The 21,975-nt window shown below is 40.5% G+C and overlaps 1 long non-coding RNA gene across 1 annotated transcript; it reads left to right on the top strand.

Moving 5' to 3' along the window:
* Positions 1-1,122: 1,122 nt before the first annotated feature.
* On the top strand, positions 1,123-19,720 carry LOC131273887 (uncharacterized). The gene is made up of 3 exons (XR_009181050.2): positions 1,123-1,223; positions 18,918-18,939; positions 19,670-19,720. It is a non-coding gene; the product is annotated as an uncharacterized lncRNA (long non-coding RNA).
* The last annotated feature ends 2,255 nt before the right edge of the window (positions 19,721-21,975 follow it).

Here is a 21,975-nt window from a genome sequence, read left to right as displayed (position 1 = left end):
GTTGGGTGTGTGGAAATATGTCAAGATGGCTTTAATTCGTGATTCCACCATCACTCAGGAGGTTGAATGGCTTCTTATGAACTTGAGCATTTGTGTTTCCCAAATTATTTTGTCTATCTTTCTATTGGACTGTTGAGCCTTTTCTTTAAATATTCTGCATATGAGAATTTTCATGAGCTCTAGAGGGCTGGGGACAGGGACAAGAATCCAGAAGAGCCATTAGGGTTCCAGAGGGTAACTGCCCTCAGGACGGTACGGGAGGGGTGGGGGAGGGGCGCTCTAAGAACCCGGGGGCGCGCGGGGGGCTCTGTGATGAACCTGGAGGGGAGCTGCTGATTGGGCGAGGGGTGCCTTATAAGACGCGGGTCGCCAAGGCAGCCCCAAGTGGGAGCGGGCTGCGAGGGCGCTGGACCCCGTGCGCCTGCCCCTTCGGCTCCCATGCACCTGCTGCTGCCCCGCCGGCCTGCTGACCTGCTCACCTGCCCTGGGCGCCCTCCACCTCTGCTCTGTATGTCTCATCCATAACCTCCCCAGCCCCTCGCAGCCACCTCGTCGCCCCCTTCCCAAATGCCAGTCTTCCCCACTCCCCTCCCTCCCCTCCCCCTTCCTCACCCCTTCCCTTCCTTCCTGGGTGCCATGGGCCCCTGGGGGCTGCTCCTCTGGCTGCTCCTCCTCCAGTCCTGGTCAGTGCTGGGTCAGACAAACACGAGTGTGAGTGAACACCGCTTCCCCACGCCTTCTTCCTTGTCGCGGGCTGTCAAGGGTTTGAAATGACCGGCATCATGCCCACTGCTATCAGGCTGAGTGCTGGGTCCAAAACCTGCAGGTTCCACACGAAGGGAAGATGACTTGTTGGCACCAGGAAGCAAGGAAGCCTAGCCTGGTAGGAGTCAGGAGCCGGGCTTGCTGCCGTGGGCTCTGTGCCAGGTGGGCATCAGGCTCTGCCAGCTTAGAGTTGGCCCCGCTGTGCTTCATGTTTCCACGAGTGGGTTGTTCAAGGCTCTGAAAACTTGGCGGCTGTGGGGCAGGGGTGTCTAATGAGTGCTGTGACTGCTGCTCTGTTTAAAGTTCCGGGGGCCTTGTGAACTCTCTTTTCTGGTTTACTTATTGGCTTCTAGAACATCTAGTTTGGAAACCAACTCTCCTAGAGACAGACGCGCCTCGGGGCTCCGTGTGCAGTTGGCTTGATGGGAGCTCGCGAAGCACAGCAGCAGCCTGCTCAGGTGAGTCCTGACCAGCAGGCAGATGAGTTACTGTCCTTCCCTCTGTCAAAAGCATCATGGACAGGGAAACGGACTTTGGCCCAGTGGTTAGGGCATCCGTCTACCACATGGGAGGTCCGCGGTTCAAACCCCGGACCTCCTTGACCCCTGTGGAGCTGGCCATGCGCAGTGCTGATGCGCGCAAGGAGTGCCGTGCCACGCAAGGGTGTCCCCCACGTGGGGGAGCCCCACACGCAAGGAGTGCGCCCGTGAGGAGAGCCGCCCAGCGTGAAAAGAAAGAGCAGCCTGCCCAGGAATGGCGCCGCCCACACTTCCCGCGCCACTGACGACAACAGAAGCGGACAAAGAAACAAGACGCAGCCAATAGACACCAAGAACAGACAACCAGGGGAGGGGGGGAAATTAAATAAATAAATAAATCTTTAAAAAATTTAAAAAAAGCATCATGGACAGACTGTTGATTTACCCAAAGCAGAAAGTCCACAGGATTGCCCAAATATAGAGATACCCAGTCCCAGCGCTGCAAGTCTTCACTCTTACTAAAAGCCAGCATCCTCCACCCTCCCCAACCAAAACAAAACTGTCAAGCAAGTAGGGACACAGGAAAAACCCCCCCTAGGGAGAAGCAGGGCCCTTTGGATCCTCATGCCCCAGACTCCAAGGAAGGGATCTGGAAAGTCCCACTGGTCAGGGACAGCAGTGCAGCTGGGCAGAATGGCCCGAGCAAGACTGTTTCTGCAGAGCCAACCAAATCAATGAAGATAGAGATTTCCTTGCTCGTAGGCTGCCCTTTTCATAGAGCAGATGCTCTCTCCCTCATCCTTGAGCATCTCGTGTGCTTCCCACCTCCACCCTTGCTGACAACTATGTCCACCTGCACAGATCCTGACAGCCATCCTAACCATTTGGGGAAGCATGGCCTTCAGGACCATCCAGAAGGCATCTTCATCGTGTGCAAAACATTCCTTGGTGTGTGTGTGTGTGTGTGTTGCCAGGAGGCATTTTATTTTGTTGCTCTACTGCAGGGAACTTGATTATCCAACTTCCCTCCTGGAAAAGGTCACAGGCTCTGTAAGGGAAGGTACTTGTCCATTGTCCTGCCTCTGGGGTGTTCCTTACAGGGCAAACACACTTATTTACAGGTATCCTGAGAATCATTTATGCAGAATTTGTCCTTTTGAAACAACGTTCTACTTGATTTTTCACTTCAAATGAATAATGCCTTGGCAAGGATGGTCTGCAGAGGTAAACCCAAGCATCCCATGGTGGCTGGCCACAAAGATAATAACCATCACTGTTGGCCTCGACTTCTATGAGATTATGTGTGAGATCTTAAGAATTGTGATGCCACCCTGTTCATAAATGTGAAGTTGACTGTGACCCATGGTCTTGTCGACAAAGATGAAACAAAAAATGTATATCTCTTCTTTCTTCGTATTGCTCTGATTTTTTCCCCTCTTTCCAGATTCTTTCATTAAAATTTTGCTGTGGCCCCTCTCATGTTACCACACACTTAAGTAAATCAAATTCACCTTCCTTAGTTTTCAAAATGATTCCTCTTTGTATTTTTGCTTTCACCATGCAGTATTTTCTTATTTCTTGGAGGCTGAGGCACTCCCAGAAGCACAACTTCAGAGGCCCCTTTCAGAGAGACTGATTCTGGTGCCCAGAGAGCTGTGAGATGTCACAGGAACACTTGTGACAGTGACAAATCAGACAGCACATATTTATAAAGATCCACAATTTACACACCCCAGCTGAGAGGACCCCAGATGAAAGTGAATAGACTTCAGAGGTTTGTTTTTTTCCTCTCTCCTGAGAGGTGAGTTGTTGTTTTTTTTTAACACAAATCAATTTTATTGAAACATACACCCAAAGTGTACAATCAGTGGTACTTGGTAGTATTTGGTAGTTGTGCATTCATCACTTCAATACTTCAATCATTATTAGAGCATTTTCATTATTCCAATAATAAAAACAAAAAACAGACCAAAAAACTTATCTTTCAATCTTTCTGTGCTTCCCCTGCTGTACACAGCTGTTATTGTTTCTGTCTCTCTAGTTTATTTGTATATTTTGTAAAAAGTCATATATGCAGTATTACCCATATTCATATTTCACATGAGGTTTCACTGTTATACAGTCCCATGTTACATTTGTAAGCTTTCCCTCTAGAAAAGTACATGCTCTTAAACTTTCCCCTTTAATCACTCTCATATCCATCTATTGGCACTGCTAGTTACAAACACTATGATGTGCTTTCACAGTTTCTATTCACCTTTAGCAGAGGTTTTAATTTGCATGAAACAACTTGGTGCTGTGGATGAGTATGAATTACACCGTAGATGTGTTTTCTCCTAAGATTCTTATACAATTCACTTTTTGAGAAATCAATATGTTTGCCATTTGTTGTGGTACCTATACATTCCAGAAATTTCCTATTTATTTTACCTATGTTCATAGTTGCTGTTTATTGGCTTACGAGTGCCTTGTAAGTGCAGGCTTATATTACAGTGAAACAGGAAGGCAAATTCTTTCCTGTGGTTATTTGGAATTGGGTTTTTAAATAGCTTTGATTCACCTAACTTCAAACTTTATAATGTACAATAATCTACTGTACAATAATGCACTGTTTCTCAGATATTCTATCTACTTAACAATTCAGACATTATGTGTCTTGTGTTCAGAAAGAAGCTGAATTCTGAAAGAAAACATCAACTTTTTAAAAAAGTTGACCTAACAACAGTCTGCATTTAATTTTCATTGGAATAACAATGATAACAGTAATCATCCTACTTACTTATATCAACACATTTATCAGGTATATCAGTTATATCTATACATTTATTGATATAATTGGTATATCATAACACAATGAAGCAACGTATTTATATATGCGTCTCCTCACCACTAAGAATTTTCTCATTTCTCTGTTGTACAGAATTTTTTTTTAAAGATTTATTTATTTCTCTTCCCTTCCCCCCACCCCCACCCCCACCCCGGCTGTCTGTTCTTTGTGTCTATTTGCTGCGTCTTCTTTGTCTGCCTCTGTTGCTGTCAGCAGTATGGGAATCTGTGTTTCTTTTTGCTGCGTCACCTTGTGTCAGCTCTCCATGTGGGCGGCGCCATTCTCAGGCAGGCTGCACTTTCTTTCATGCTAGGTGGCTCTCCTTATGAGGTGCACTCTTTGTGTGTGGGGGTCCCCTATGCAGGGACACCCCTGCATGGCACGGCGCTCCTTGAGCGCATCAGCACTGCACATGGGCCAGCTCCACACGGGTCAAGGAGGCCCGGGATTTGAACCACAGACCTCCCATATGGTAGACGGATGCCCTAACCACTGGGCCAAGTCCGCTTCCCCCAGAATTATTTTTAAAGATTTATTTTTTTATCCCTTCTTGCTGCTTGCTTGCTGTCTGCTCTCTGTGTCCATTTGCTGTGCATTCTTCTGTGTCTGCTTGTCTCCGTTTGTTGTGTCATCTTGCTGTGCCAGCTCTCTGCAGGTGCGGGCCATGGTGCAGGCCATCGGCTCTCCATGGGTGTGGGCTGTCACACAGGCCATCATCTCTCCACGGGCGCAGGCCATCAGCTCTCCATGGGCACAGGCCATCGGCTCTCCACGGGTGTGGGCTGTCGCACAGGCCATCATCTCTCCATGGGTGCAGGCCATCAGCTCTCCATGGGCACAGGCCATCGGCTCTCCACGGGTGTGGGCTGTCACACAGGCCATCATCTCTCTGTGGGCATGGGCCACCAGCTCTCCATGGGCTCAGGCCATCAGCTCTCCACAGGCACAGGCCATCGGCTCTCCACAGGCACAGGCCATCAGCTCTCTGCAGGCACAGGCCATCAGCTCTCCATGGGCTCAGGCCATCAGCTCTCCACAGGCACAGGCCATCAGCTCTCCATGGCCTCAGGCCATCGGCTCTCCACAGGCACAGGCCATCGGCTCTCCACAGGCACAGGCCATCGGCTCTCCACAGGCGCGGGCCATCAGCTCTCTGCAGGCACAGGCCAGCCTGCCTTCACAAGGAGGCCCCAGGAAACGAATCCAGGGCCTCCCCTACGGTAGATGGGAGCCCAACTGATTGAGCCACAGCCACTTTCCTGTACAGAATTTTAATTGCTTGTGGTTGCTTTTGCCCATTCTTTTAAACAAATCAGGTATATTTTTAGAGCCTTTCCAACAGATTTACTTCAAGCAGTTTATTCATTTATCAATGAAAAACTAGACTTTTTGGCTAATGTACGTCCTTGATTTCTTTTTATGGATTCATAGGTTAATAAGTCTAATTTAATTTTTTAAAGTCTTTGAATATTTTTGTTAAGAAATGAAAAACTCTTACAATTTTTATAATTGTTTTCCTATTACTTTATTGATGTACAAGTGATGTATATTAAAATGCACCTGTGTGATTTGTTAGGTTTTACATGTTTCCAAATCCATAAAAACATTTCTATAACCAAGATAGTAACCATACGAAACATCCCCCAATTTTTTCCTTCAGACCCTTCATAGTCCATCCACACATCTTCCCTACCAGGTCCTGGACAACCTTCAATCTACAATCTGCCATTATAGATTAAAATTCATTTTGTAGAATTTTATATAAATGGAATGTGGAGTAGATACTGTTTTGTTTTGTTTGTCTGGGCTCTTATATGCACAATCATTTTTAAATCTATCCATGAAGTTGTGTGTATTGATAGTTTGTTACTTTCATTGCTGAGTTTTATTCCATTTATGGATATAACACAATCTGTTAATACGTTTACTTGTAAAATGCATGGAAAGAGTGTTCTACTTAATGCTGCCAAATTCACAATTTCCAACAAGAAAATCAGCCAAGCAGAAAACATAAAGCAACCAATTTCCCAACTTTCTTGAAGCAGTAGAATCCACTGGAGGTTTTTGAGAAACCTGGTTATCTCTTAGAGGCAGATTAAAATTCCCAATGAATTGTTTTTGTGCCTGTTTCATTGTACGATTTTTGAGGTTCTCATTATGTCAAGTATTGCTATTTCAGCCAGTTGACATCCTACCACACAATTTTCTGTCTGGACCTGGTTTTTATGGATTTCCATGAAAGCCTGTCAACATTGCTGTCTCCTTGGGAATTATTCTCATTGCTATATTCTTATGGATGAATATTCTAGATGTGAGTATATTAACTTGTAGGTATACTGTAAGTCATGAAAAACCTAGACTTTTTTAGTCACAGGCCTTTTGTTTCATTTTAGATTACCAGTATGAATGCAAATTAATGCTTGAATTTGAAGCTAACCTGGTTATATAGTTTTAAATTTCTGGTAAACAACTCAGTAAACAAGACAACTGTATAATCTTAAAGTGAACACTTCAATTTTAAAAAACTTTCTGTCAAAAGTGAAATATTAGGTATTAGGGAGGCACTTCCATTTACTGTTCATAGAACTCTGAATTCTCATAACCATCCTAGAAAGAAATTTCATATTAGATAATGCAATGCCTTAAAAATTTATCTTTTTATTCAATATGAAACTTACTTTTCTTCTTTGCTTTAATTGCAGTTTTGAGAGTTCTTATAAATCCTGAGATAGCTATTTATAAATGTATCCCTCTAGTCATATAAAAGGATCTGTTTTTGACCCATAGAGGAAGTAAGAATTCATTTTACATACCAAAACATTTGTAGCATTATTTTATGAATATGGCAGGATGAAACTTGAAGTCCTGCTTCATCTGAGATCATCACTAAGGCACACTTAATTGATATTCATAGTTCACTGTTAGGTACTAAAGTGACTTCTGACTCTAGGCCAAAGTATCTTCTTTCCATGTACTTTTTGTATATCCCCTAATCTCCCTCTTGTTTCCCCTGGGGATTTCCTTCAGATGAATTCCATGATTTTCCAAGTTGGACCTTTCTGGATGCATTTTTCTTTAACATTCTAGTGTTTCCATGTTACAATAAGATTCCATTATTACACAAGTTTTTCAGGCTGGCCTTAGCAACTAATTGACACTTATAATATTTGAATGGGGAAATATGTTCTAGGTGGAAAAGAGCTGCCACTTCACCTGGTATTTCAATGGGTCCCTGCCTAGATTTGATTATACCATAATTCAGTGATGTTGTTTGGAAATGATGGGGGTTTTGAAGAACATTCTGCCCTCTACAGGAGACATCACCTAGCATTTCTGTTGTTACTTGTGCATTTTGTCCAGCAGTCCCTACTCTCCTGATCTGACCATTTCTGAATTTGTATGGGACAATCATATGACCTGGCTTATTGAAATTGTCAATTCAAACAAATATCCAACTCTTTGTAAGTTATCTAAGGTGCTTTCTGGTAATTGAAAGAGGTGTTTCTCAGTCCAAAGATTTGCCTCTACTTTTGTTTGCTCATGGGTTTTTTTCTTTTTTCTTTTGGTCTCTTTTATTTTTTTAATGCTACATTCAAAAAATATGGGGTCTACATACACCCCCCACCCCCCTCACCCCACTCCTCCCCCCATAAAAACAACCTCCTCCATCATCATGAGACATTCATTGCACTTGGTGAACACATCTCTGAGCACCGCTGCACCTCATGGTCAATGGTCCACATCATAGCCCAAACTTTCCCACAGTCCACCCAGTGGGCCATGGTAGGACATACAATGTCTGGTAACTGTCCCTGCAGCACCACCCAGGACAACTCCAAATCCCAAAAATGCCCCCACATCACATCTCTTCCTCCCACTCCCTAACACAAGCAGCCACCATGGCCACTTTCTCCACACCAATGCCACATTTTCTTCTATTACTAATCACAAGAGTTCATGAATAGAATATCAGTAAGTCCACTCTAATCCATATGCTATTCCTCCATCCTGTGGACCTTAGAATGGTTGTATGTCCTCCACATCTATGTCAAGAGGGGTCTTAGATTCCACATGATGCTGGATGCAATCCTCCTGCTTTCAGTTGTAGGCACTCTTGTCTCCCTGGTGTGGTAGTTGACCTTCTTCACCTCCATGTTAGCTGAGTGGGGTAAGTCCAATAAACCAGAGTGTAGGAGTTGCAAGTCTGTTGAGGCTCACGGTCTGGCTATCACATGGTCAGTCCAGAGATTCAGGTCCCCTGGGTATATATTAAACCTCAGCAACAACTACAGTTCCAGTAAAAGTAACAGGAGAGACTTGTGGACAAAGATCACATCTGAGTCCAGCTCCATCACATAGAAACACAATCTCCAAAGTAGGGCGAACTGACATGGGACTGAACTCCATCTCCGTGACCATAGAACATGTGGGTCTCTTTAGACCTCAGAAGAACCAATACCTTGGGTTGTATCTACTTTATCTGTCTCTGGGACTCTGCTCAGGTGTGCATAAGGACAACCTCTCTGATAACCTCCCAGTTCTTTTTGGAGACTCAGCCATATAAACTCATTTGTCCTTTCCATTTCCACCTTTTACTCAGGTCAAAAGGCAATTTTAACTCCTGGTATTATATGTAGACTGAGATATTCTGCTGGTCTGAGTTAACCCTTTTATTCAAGGTCATTTTCTAGTTACATCATCAGCTGGTACTTGGTAGTAATCCCTCAGTGCCAGGGAGGCTCATCCCTGGGAGTCATGTTCCATGCTGGGGGGATGGCAACACATTTACATGCTGAGTTTGGCTTCAAGACTGGCTACATTTGAGCAACACAGAGGCTCTCAGGAGGTAACTCTTAGGCACCCTGCAGCTCTAGGCCTTGTTCTTATTTCAGGTGCACAGGCTCACAAGCATAGTCATTAATATCAAGGGCTCATTGTTGGGCCTTCCTTTTATTTGGTCTTTGCCATTGCACTTGGGGGATTGTTGCTGTCACTTTAGGGACTGTGATAGAGCTCCCCTGGCTAGGAACTCAGCACTCCCTCAGTTGTTGTTTTTAATTATAACCACTATGAAAATATCCATTTTTATCTACCCTGTATATATGCCCTGGAGAACTCCCTGCCAACCATGTGTCCCCTGTCAATAACATCCCACACCAGTATTCCTCCCCTGACATTGCTGATCCTCTCTGTGATCCAAAACTTCTTGAAAAGTGAAACCCAATATATTGCCAGGTTCCATTAATAGTAAAATGGAATATACTGATGAGTTTAAAGGTTAGATATATAATACATATTAATTAAGGTAAAAATTAATTGGGGTATCAAAAAATTTAAAAATGCAAACATTTTGTTTTTGATGTTTTGCCTTCCATCACTGCAATAAGTGTTGCCCTGTATGCAAATTGGCCAGGAAACTATTTCCATCTTTTCCTCAGTGTCTATGTCCTTTCTTTTTCTTTTTTTTCCCTAAATATTAAGCTTATCTTCACAAAAGTTTTTTAGATCTCAGTATTTCATACATACAATATACAGTACTCCCACATATCCAACATAAAACCCTCATCCCTTCCACAGCAATAATCTTTTTACATATTCATACTATATTTACTGAAACTGATGGACAGATATTGAGACAATAGCTTTCAAACAAGGTAATATTTGGATTAACATTGTGGTTTATATTTTAGACTATGCAATTTTCTAAATTTTTAGTTATCTTATGTTTTACATTATGATTTACATTTTAGTCTATCAGCCCCTATATATTTTTGGTGTAATTTAACATGTCTTATATCCATCCTTGTGTAAACTTGTGGAACACTTCTATTGCCCACACAATTACACTGGTTCCTCTATTCAATACCTCTTTCCCCCTCCCCTTAGGGCCCACAGTGACAGTCAATCTTCATTGCTTGAAGGGCTATGCTCAAAGATACTTGCAACAGTGTTGACGGCTTGACATGCTCAACTGCCCTAATGCATTGGGAGCCACCATTTCTCTTGAGAGATACAATTTCCTCTATTTGAGAACATCAGTCCTCCCCAGGATGTGGGTACACCCTCACTCTCATTATATGGGTCTCTATCCAATGATATAACCCACTATGGCAAAATGAGCACTCACACACTCCCTAGGAGCCTGTCCTGCATCATTATTCCCTTTAAGCATCTTAAACAGGTAAGCTTATTATATTTTTGAAAAAGATTTCTCAACTTTAAACTCTCAACCAAATACCTGACAATCTCCTATGTTCGTATGTTCCCCAAACTTCCTCCCAATTTCTTGGGCAATATTACCCATCCTCCCATCCCTAGCCCCCCTCAAGCCCACAAAACCCCAAGCAAAGGCAACACTATGCACTCATTTTATCCCTTCCTTGTATAAATACTTACATCTATCTTATCACAGATTTCACCAATGTAGGTGTCAGCTTGCATCCTTCCTCTACCCCTCAATTTCCTTTAAGCCTATTATCCAGTCTCTAGCTCTCTGAGGCAACTTGGTTTACTTATTTCATATCATTGAGGTCATGTAGTATTTGTCCTTCAATGCCTGGGTTGCTTCACTCAACATAAGGTTCTCAAGATTCATCCATGTTATCACATGTATTTGTAGTGTATTCATTAGTAGTGTATTCGATATACCACATTTTATTTATGCATTCATCTGTTGATGGGCATTGGGGTTGATTCCAACTTTTGGCAATAGTGAACAATACTGCTATGAACATTGGTGTGTGTATATCGGTTTGTGTCCTTGTTTTCAGTTCTTCTGGGTATATACCCAGCAGTGGAATTGCTGGGTCATATGGCAAATGTATAGCTAGTTTTTTGAGAAACTGCCAAACTGACCTCTAGAATGGCTGGATCCTTCTGCATTCCCACCAGCAGTGGATGAGTGTTCCCATTCCTCCACATCCTCTCCAGCACTTGTAGTCTTCTGTTTTTTTCATAGCTGCCAATCTTATGGGAGTAAGATGGTATCTCATTGTAGTTTTGATTTGCATTTCCCTGATAGCTAGAGATTTGGAGCATTTTTTTCATGTGCTTTTTAACCATTTGTATTTCTTCTTTGGAGAAGTGTTTGTTTACATCTTTTTCCCATTTTTTAAATGGGTTGTCTTTTTATTTTCAAGATACAGGAGTTCTTTACATATGCAGGTTATAAGTCTCCTATCAGATATATGGTTACCAAATATTTTCTCCCATTGTGTAGGTTCACTTTTCATTTTCTTGACAAACTCCTTTGAGGTGCAGAAGGCTTTAATTTTGAGGAAGTCCCATTTATCTATGTGTTCTTTTGCTGCTCATGCTTTTGGTGTGAAGTTCATGAAGCCATTTCCTATTACAAGGTCTTGTAGATGCTTCCCTACACTGCTTTCCAAAGTCTTTATGGTCTTGGCTCTTATATTTAAGTCTTTGATCCATCTTGAGTTGATTTTTGTATAAGGTGTGAGATGGTAATCCTCTTTCATTCTTTTACATATGGATAGCCAGTTCTCCAGGCACCATTTGTTGAATAGGCCATTCTCTCCCAGTTGAGAGGGTTTGGTGGCTTTATTGAATATTATACGACTATATATATGAGGATCTATATCAGAACTCTCAATTCGGTTCCATTGGTCTGTGTGTCTCTTCTTGTGCCAATAACATGCTGTTTTCACTACTGTAGCTTTGTAGTATGTTTTGAAGTCAGTAGTGTGATTTCTCCAATTTCATTTTTCTATTTCAATATGTCTTTGACTATTCGGGGCCTCTTTCCTTTCCAAATAAATTTCATAGCTAGTTTCTCTATTTCATTAATGAATGCTGTGTTGATTTTTATTGGGATTGCATTGAATGTGTAGATCAGTTTTGGTAGGATAGACATCTTACTAATATTTAGTCTTCCTATCCATGAACAGGGAATATTCTTCCATTTATTTAGGTCTTCTTTGATTTCCTTGAAAAGTGTTGTGTAGTTCTCTGTGGATAAGTTTTTTATATCTTTAGTTAAATTTATTCCTAGGTATTTGATTTTTTATTTACTATTGTAAATGGTATTTGTTTCTTGATTTCCTCCTGAGCTTGCTCATTATTGCTGTACAGAAATGCTACTGATTTTTGCACATTGATCTTATAACCTGCAACTTTACTAAATTCATTTATGAGTTCTAGAAGCTTTGTTGTAGACCTCTCAGGATTTTCTATGTATAGGATCATGTCATCTACAGATGATGAAGTTTTGACTTCTTCCTTTCCAATTCGAATGCCATTTTATCTGGTTCTTGCCTCAGTGCTCGAGCAAGTACTTCTAAGACAATGTTAAATAGAAGAGGTGATAGTGGGCATCCTTGTCATGTTCCTGATCATAGAGGGAAAGATTTTAGGATTTCACCATTGAAAATGATGTTGGCTGTGGGTTTTTCATATATACTCTTTATCGTGTTCAGAAAATTTCCTGTATTCCAAATATTTTGCAGTGTTGTTATCAAGAAATGGTGCTGTATTTTGTCAAATGCTTTTTCTGCATCTATAGATATAATCATGTGATTTTTTTTCTTCAGTGTGTTTATATGGTGTATTACATTGATTGATTTTCTTATGTTGATACATCCTTGCATACCCAGAATGAATCTCACTTGGTCTTGGTATATAATTCATTTAATGTGTTGCTGAATATGGTTAGCAAGTATTTTGTTGAGGAGTTTTGTGTCTAGGTTCATTAGAGAAATTGGTCTGTAATTTTCCTTTCTTGTGGTGTCTTTGTTTGGCTTTTGTACTAGAGTAATGTTGACATCATACAGTGAGTTAGGCAATGTTCCTTCTGTTTTGATTTTTTGGAAGAGTTTAAACAAGATTGGTGTTAGTTCTTTCCGGAATATTTGGTATAATTCACCTGTGAAGCCATCTGCCCCAGGACTCTTAGTTGGGAGGTTTTTAATGACTGATTTTATATCTTTACTTTTGATTGGTTTGTTGAGATTTTCAATTTCCTCTTTTGTCAATGGAGGCTGCTTCTGTGTTTCTAGGAATTTGTCCGTTTACTCTAAAGTGTCCTTGTTGGAATATAGATTTTCAAGGTATCCTCTTATGATAGTCTTTATTGATCTTCTCAAAGAACCAGCTCTTGGTTTTGTTTATTGTTTCAAGTTTTTTTTTTCTATTTCATTTAAATCTGCTCTGATATTTGTTATTTCTTTCTTTTTTCTTTTGGTTAGTTTGTTGTTGTTTTTTAACTAATTCCTCCAAGTGAGCAATTAGTTCTCCAATTTTAGCTCTTTTTAAAAGAGTTTCAGCAAGATTGGTGTTAGTTCTTTCTGGAATGTTTTGTAGAATTCATCTGAGAAGCCATCTGGCCCTGGGCTCTTCTTAATTGGGAGGTTTTTAATGACTGATTCTATCTCTTTCCTTGTGATTGGTTTGTTGAGATCATCAATTTCTTCTTTCATCAATATAGGCTCCTTATGTGTTTCTAGAAATTTGTCCATTTCCTCTGAATTGTCATTTTTGTTGGAATATAGTTTTTCAAATTATCCTCTTATGATAGTCTTTATTTCTGTGGGGTCAGTGGTGATATCTCCTTTCTCATTTCTTATTTAGTGTATTTGCATCTTCTCTCTTTTTTTCTTTGTTAGTCTAGATAAGGGCTTGTCAATTTTATTGATCTTCTCAAAGAATTAGCTCTTGGTTTTGTTCATCTTTTCAAGTGCTTTCGTATTTTCTATTTCATTTAATTCTGCTCTTATCTTTGTTTTTTCTTTCTTTCTTCTTCCTGTGGGGTTACTTTGTTGTTTTTTCACTAATTCCTCCAAATGTGCAGTTAGCTCTTCAATTTTTGCTCTTCTTTTTTGATGTATGAATTTTTGGTTATAAATTTCCCTCTCAGTACTTCTTTTGCTGCATCCCATAAGTTTTTGTATGTTGTGTTATCATTTTCATTAGTTTCAAGGTAGTTTTTTATTTATTTTGAGATTTCCTTTTTGGCCCACTGTTTTTCTAAGAGTGTGCTGTTTAATTTCCATATCTCGGTGTGAAATCTGGGCCTCTGGCCCTTTCAGATTTGCAGCTCCACTCCACTGTGGTCAGAGATATTATTTGTATGGTTTTGATCTTTCTGAATTCATTGAGCCTTTCTTTATGACCTAGCATATGGTCTACCTTGGAGAATGATCCATGTGCACTTGAGAAAAATGTATATCCTGCTATATTTGGGTGTAATGATCTGTATATGTCTATTAGATCCAGCTCCTCTAATATACTGTTCAAAATTTTTGTTTCTTTATTGATTCTCTTTTGAGATGTTTTGTCCAAAGTTGGTAGTGGTGTATTAAAGTGTCACACTATAATTGTAGAGGCATCTATTCTTTCACTTAGTTTTTCCAGTGTTTGCCTCACGTATTTGGAGGCACCCTTGTTAGGAGCATAAATATTTAAGATTGTTCATTCTTCTTGAAAGATTATCTGTTTCACTAATTGTAGTATCCATCTTTGTCTCTCACAATTGTTTTGCATTTAAAATCTATTTTGTCTTATATTAATATAGTACTCCTGCCTTTTTTGGTTATTGTTTGCTTTTAAGATTCTTTCCCAGCCATTCACTTTCAACCACTTTGAATCCCTGGGTCTAAGATGTGTTTCTTGTAGACAGCATATAGATGGGTCATATTTCCTTATCCAATCTTCCAGTCTGAATTATTTGACAGGTGAGTTTAATCCATTGACTTTCAGTGTTATTACTTTCAAGGAATTATTGATGTTAACCATATTTCCTTTGGACTTGTGTTTGTTATATTTTGTCATATTTTGTTTGTTTCCTTTTCTTTTTGTCTTTTTTGTTGCTCTTACACTCTCCAACTCTGCCTCTCCTGTTTTTTTCTTTCTTCCTGCAGAACTCCCTTTAGTATTTCTTGAAGGGCAGGGTTCTTTTTGGCATACTTTTTAAATTTCTGTTTATCTGTGAATATTTTGAACTCTCCATCATTTTTGAATGCTAGTTTAGCTGGGTAGAGTATTCTTGGTTGGATATTTTTTTCTTTTAGTACCTTGAATATATCATACAACTGCCTTCTTGCCTCCATGGTTTCAGATGAGAAATCAGCAGCTAATCTTATGGAGCTTCCCTTGTATGTGATGGTTCTTTTTTCTCTTGCTGCTTTTAGAATTTTCTCTTTGTCTTGAGCATTGGATAATTTGACAAGTATATGTCTTGGGGTGGGCCTGTTGGGATTTATGGTGTTTGGGGTGCATTATGCTTCCTGGACATGCACATCCATCTCTCTCAGTAGATTTGGAAAGTTTTCAGCCATTATTTCCCCCAACACACCTTCTGCCCCCTTTCCCTTCTCTTTTCCATCTGGGATGCCTATAATACATATGTTTGTGCACTTTGCATTGTCATTCAGATCCCTAAGTCCCAGTTGGATTTTTTTTTCTTATCTTTTTATCAATCAGTTCTACTATCTGTTTGATTTCAGATGTACTGTCTTCCATGTGGCTACTTCTCTCCTCTGCTTCTTCTAATCTGCTGCTATTTGCTGAGAGTGTATTTTTGATTTCTTGAACTGTGGTGTTCAACACTATCATATCTGTTATCATTTGTGTATATGACTGCAATTTCTTCTGTATTCTCTCCAAGTGTTTTCTTTATATTGTTAATCTCATCCTTTACTTCATTAAGTTGGTCTCTAATATATGTTTTGAGAGTTATAATTACTTGTCCAATGTTCTGCTCCTGTTCCTGGTTTTTAGTTTGTTCATTGGATTCGGCCATGTTTTCCAGATTATTGGTTTCGTTTGTAGTTTTTTGTTGCTTTCTGGTCATCATTTTATCTTGACAGGTTTAATCAGTTCCTTAGCTTCTTTGTCTAGTCTTGTGGATTAATTAGTTGTTCATGCATAAGTGTTATGCCATCTCTTTGTCACTTTGTTCTTCTTACTCTATTTTCTTGTTGCTGGCTAAGTTCAATTTGAAGGAAAATATTAGGGCCAGGGAAAGCAAAATGAATAAGAAAATGTATAAAGTAGTATTGGTAATAAATGTTAACAGAGCCACAATGTGAGATCTAGAAGAATGGATATTAGACTCATGTAAGTTATGTAGAGTTATAGCAGTAAGTAGTGTACCTATAATTGGACGGTCAACTGAATATGGGGAAGAATATAGTATGAATTAAAAGGCCAGTGTTTTCATGAGAGAGCAAAAGAAAAAAGAATGACAATAATATCAAGAGTGGATAAAAGACAGAAAATAGAACAAAGGTATAAGAAATAAAAAGACAATTTGGGAACCAAAGAAAGAGAGGTGGAATGTAAGAGAAACAGTAGATGATGGAGGATAGAAAGATGTAGGGAAAAGAGGATTGTATAGGTGTCCAAAATCAATACACACAGAAAAGAAGAAATGGAGGATGAGGAAAGACAGCAAATGTGAAGCATTCCCTGCAGCACCTATTATATAAAGAAAATAAAATAAAAAGAAGAAAAAGAGAGAAAAGGGAAAAAAAGAGAACAGAAAAAGAGGGGCAAAGAAAAGGGGGGAAACAAGCAAGAAAAAGAAAAAGAGAAAAAGACTAAATAAATCAAAAAGGACCTCAGGGATAAAATGGGAGAAAAGATGGGAGACCAGGAGACAATGCAATATTAGCAAAAAAGAACCAACGTTTCAAGTTAGGAATCCTCTTTGCAGTTAAATAATACACTTAGGGATCTGACCTTCCCTCTTTCTCCTTTCCTCACTTCTCTCTCTCCCAGGGCAGCAGGAAAGCTACCTAAAAGGTCCAGTAGGAGATTCAAGTAGGTCCTTGTTGAACCAACTCAACACAGAAGACTATGACTCTTTATTTCCAGCATGAGAGCACCTACACCTCACTGGAAACCCCAAATGTGCTATTGGAAGCTTGGATAGCACCTATAGTCCTTTCCCCTTAGGTGTGCTAGGGGAGGTCTAATTGATTTTCTGACTCCACCTTCTCCCAGACCAAGTTTCCCATCCCAGGACGTTTAGGTAAATTGGGCTTTCTCAGCAGATTTGCCTCTCCTTTCTTCCCAGACTCTCCCCAAGTCAGCTGGTACACTCCAAGTTCAAGGAGAGAGAGAGAAAAAAACAACACAAAACACAGAGGGCTTGGGTAATCCAGGGCCTCAGATGGACCTCAGAGTGCAGTGGATTTGGGGATGGGAAGTCCATGATATTGCAGACTCAAGGTGTGTGAGTCTCTGGAACATGGGCCACTAGGGTTTAAGGGACACAGACCTGGGAACCATGCATCTGGTTAACATGGGGCCTGGGAACACCGCAGCACAACAAAGTTTTCAGGGATCACAGCAGCGGGCTGCCAGCCCTAGGGGGAGGGGTTCCACCCACAACTTCTGACCTCCATGTCAGAGACCCAAAATTCCACCTCTCGTAAGAATCTCTTCTGTCACTGTCTCACCAAATTGACATCCAGAAATCTCCTGCCCTGCAAGCCCCTGAAACAGCCTGTTTAGGGTTTGGTAACACCACAGCACAACAGAGATTTCAGGATCACTGTGCCTGGGCTGCCAGCCTGAGGGGGAGGGTCTCCACTCACAACCTCTGACCTCCATGTCAGAAACCCAAAATTCCACCTCTTGCAAGGATCTCCTCCGTCACTGTCTCACCAAATCAACATCCCACCCTGCAAGCCCCTGAAATGTCTGCTCTGGGCTTGGGAACAACCCAGCACAACAAAGCCTTCAGGAATCACTGCAGCTGGGCCACCAGTCCCAGGGGGAAGGGTCCCACCCACAATCTCTGACCTCCATGCAAGAGACCCAAAATTCTACCTCTTGCAAGAATCTCCTCTGTCACCGTCTCACCAAATCGATGTCCAGACACCTCCTGCCCTGTGAACACCCAAAACAGCCCAGTCCAGCAGGACTCCGACCCTGCCCAGCTGCTTCTCTGCAGGAGAGATTATGAGGTGCACTCACTCAGACACCATCTTGCCCCACCTCCCCCACTCATGGGTTTCTAAAACAATTCCTGAATCTGAAACTTGTGTTTCCATTTAGGAATTGACAAATAAATGATTTGAGGCTAACCATATCATATCATATTTATTATTAAAATGTCTGTAATTCCTGTTATTAAAAACAAATAGATTTGTACATGTTTAAGAAAGGTGTAGACAGACTTTAATTCCAAAATAAGGTATTTGCCTTAGTGCTTGTACCACAAATTGATTTTTTTAAAATTATTTTTTATTTATTTCTCTCCCCACCCCGGTTGTCTGCTCTCTGTGTCCATTCTCTGTGTGCTCTTCTATGTTCACTTGTATTCTTGTCTGTGGTACACAGAATCTGTGTCACATTCTGTTGCATCATCTTGCTGCATCAGCTCTCTATTTGTGTGGCACCACTCCTGGGCAGGCTGCAACATTTTTTTTGCTCTGGGCAGCTCTCCTTATGGGGCGCACTCCTTGTGCATGGGGCTCCCCTATGTGGGGACACCCCTGTGTGGCACAGCACTCTTTGCATGCATCGGCACTGTGCATGGGCCAGACGGGTCAGAAGGCCCTGGGTTTGAACCTTGGACTTCCCATGTGGTAGGCGGATGCCCTATCCATTGGGCCAACTTCACTTCCCCAGAAACTTATTGTGAAGTATTACTTACCACTTAAATGAGAAGTTCTTTTTAAAATGCTTTTCTATTTTTTCACAGATATCTCCTGTCAGTTCTGTTTCCTTAGAGAACCCTGAGTAATACAGGATTCATTATTCTAAACAATCCAATATTAAAATTTCTCTTGCTTATGCTTTTGAAGCCTTATCAGGATTTAGAAGATTTTTATCAATAAAATGTTTTGACATTAAATTTAATTTTGTTTACTTTCTTTTAGGTAGAGCATAGATTTTATCCAGGTAAGATTTTAGCTTATGTTGTCTACACAGTGTTTTCTCAATATTGGTGCTTGGTGTGGGTTCTAATGCTGTTAGAAGAAGATTCAGTGATTTCTGATGCCTGGTATCTTGATAACTTGGAAAAATTTAGAATTAATGGCTTGTTGATCTGAATGAAGGAGTAGATAGCGATACCACCAACTGAGAAAGGAGACTGAGAGGGGGAACAGACTGTGGGACTCGGGAGAAGAGGAGTTTGACTTAGCATAGGAATTCTTAGGGAGCACTGATGATCATCTGAGGTTTGGGGTGAGTGGTGTCTGGCACAACCTGGCTCTATGGACAAAGTAAAAAGAAGACACTGTTGGTGTGTATCAAGAAATGTAAGGCTCAGGGAAGACTCCAAATATTGCTGGGCAAATTAATGCTCTACTAGGCATTTAAGCCAGATGTTGTGAAGGTTAAGTGGAAGGAGCCATTAATTCCAGAGGAGAATGAGGAGAAATAAGCATGATGCAAAATGGGGATAATGAATTCTATACGTGCATCATATGTGGGGCAATTAAGATATAGTGTTTCTTGAGATCCATGGCCTCAATACATTATGTATTAGGTCAGATGAGAGAATTCAGTACCAGTCAGGGAAGTCTGAAATCCTAAGTACTGTCCTAGATACCAGATCATGTGCCTTTGCTCCTAATAATTAGGGTATTTCCATTTTATTCATTTCTCCTAATTTTCTTATGGGCAGGTCTATGTTGAGAAGACAAAATATCTGAGACTTTGAAGTACTGCATGGGGGAAAACAAAATACTCATGAAAATAGTATCCAATTATAAAGAGAAGGTATTTTTAATTTTTTCAGGTTTCAACTTGAATTCTTTCCATGCATCTTCTGATTCCATTATTGGATAATTTCTTTCATTAGAGTGTCATAGATCAAAATTTTCGATAAACAATCTAAATCTGAAGCCAGTGTCCTATGTGTATATTTTCTTGTTTTATTGGGGCTTACCCACTTGGGGCTAACTATGAATACCACTGTAATTTATATTTTTAACTCTGAATCCCTTATCACATTTTTGTATAGATCAATGAAGTAAAGAATTATGTTGAACAAGTCAACAAATAAAATAAAACTCAGATAAAGTAAATAAATTTAAAGTAAAAATGTCACCTCTATCTTGGATTACATCCTAAAAATAAGAGTAAAACTAACAAGTAACATTACCACCCTGAATATGCTTTGTGTGGAATAACAATAAAACACTCAGTGGAATGAACAAAATCCTGATTGATGTAATTCAAAGCATGCAAGTTCCATTGGAATTGGAGGGAGGTCAAAATAGTATGGATCAAGACTTGGTAAAAATTTTGTTTCTAACTGCTGCCATGATCTGGCTTTTGACTGTTTTGTACATTGGGTGCCATATATCACTTTTTCAACTTTTAGGCAAATCCTGAATTATCAACATTACAAAGTGAACTGACCAACCCAATGCCCAATAATTGTGCCCTGGAAGCTGGGTTGCTTTTTGAAAAGAAATTCTCACTTAGTAGAAAATGCTCTGACATTGGAAGGTAAAGAATGGATTCCTGTTTTCTGGATTCAGGCTCCTCTTCTCAGTCTCCCAACCAAGTTCACAAGTCCATATCCACACCCACAGTGCACAAATGTTCTATCCTTTACAGAATCTATAAAAGAACTGGAAGATGACTGTGATTTATTGCAGTCTGAGAAAGATGCATTGGATGAGGAAAACAAAGTGCTGAGAATGAAAATAGAATAACTCCAAGAACTGTACAATCAGAAAAAAATGGACATGCAAATGTAAGATACTCCTGAGTTCACTGCTTCAATCAGTGCTCTATGAAGGAATGTGTGGACCAGGGTAGATAACTGTGTCATTTTTGAGGAAAAGCAATGCCATATATTTGCCATATTTACACTATAAAATTGTCTTTCTTTTTCCTTTGATTCCATAATCTATACTTTTCTTTCCATCCTAACTGTTATCAGGGATTCTCATTCTAATTTGTTTTGAGGAAGGGCGTTCAGGTACCATGAGTTTCTGCTGCCCTGCTGCCTCTGTCCTTTTAGGAATGCTTGCTCTTTCTGTGCTCCACCAAGCTAATTCACCTTGCTTTCTCTGTGACCAAGTTACCTAACTGGGATTTACCTTCCCCTTGCTGTCCTGGCTCTCCATAATCTTGAGCGAGTGGTGTGAGTTGGTTGCAGTAGCATAAAATCTTCAAAACCCTGTAGAGAATCTTTTTAGCTATCAGTGGAGCCATATGTTTCAGATTTAGTAGATGGCAAATATACAGAACAAACATTCCACAACATCAGAGGTGAGCCAGTAGAAGTTATAAACATACAAAGACATCTTTGCAGAGTATACTTGGGTAATTCATTAGGCTGTGGAAATATACATGGCATTTGTGGAGTTAGGTAATTTTTACCATATACAACTTTATAGTGTATTTTGACTTCTCAATCCACAAAATAATTTCTTTGCAATTGGACTTTCTGTTTTCATTGCTGTTTGTCTCTACTAAGATTCTTTGTATCTTTTGGGCATATAGCCATCTCTCAGCAGTTTAGTATTTAATCATTGCTCAGGCCCCTACTGCATGATGCCATTGAACACCAAAATCAGACAACTCACTTTGTCTCTCTTTCTCTGCTCATCAAGCAGTTGCTTTTTTTCTCTACCCAAAAATTTTTTGGTTTGTGCTTAATGTCTGGCCTTCTTGATAAACATATGTCTCATTGTAGTATTTGTTTTTAGGAACTAATCTCTGCCACCAATAATTACCTAAAGGACGCTTGTTTTCCTTCAGGGAATGGATTCAGCTCCTCCAGCAACCAGTCCATTTCATCTGCTGTGTTGTGGCTACCCTACTCTCTCCCAACGCTGTGTCCTTACCTCATTGTCTTTCTTGCCCCACTCTCCTAAGTGCTTTGTGTCCAATTTCCTGTCCTTCTCACTTCTTCCAAACCTCAATCCATCCTTCCCCCTAAATGTGTCATTCCCTGATACAGTCTATGGAGAA

The sequence above is a fragment of the Dasypus novemcinctus genome, chromosome 17, assembly GCF_030445035.2.
Source record: "Dasypus novemcinctus isolate mDasNov1 chromosome 17, mDasNov1.1.hap2, whole genome shotgun sequence".
NCBI classification, from domain to species: Eukaryota; Metazoa; Chordata; class Mammalia; order Cingulata; family Dasypodidae; genus Dasypus; species Dasypus novemcinctus.
This window is presented reverse-complemented; position numbering and strand designations above follow the sequence as displayed.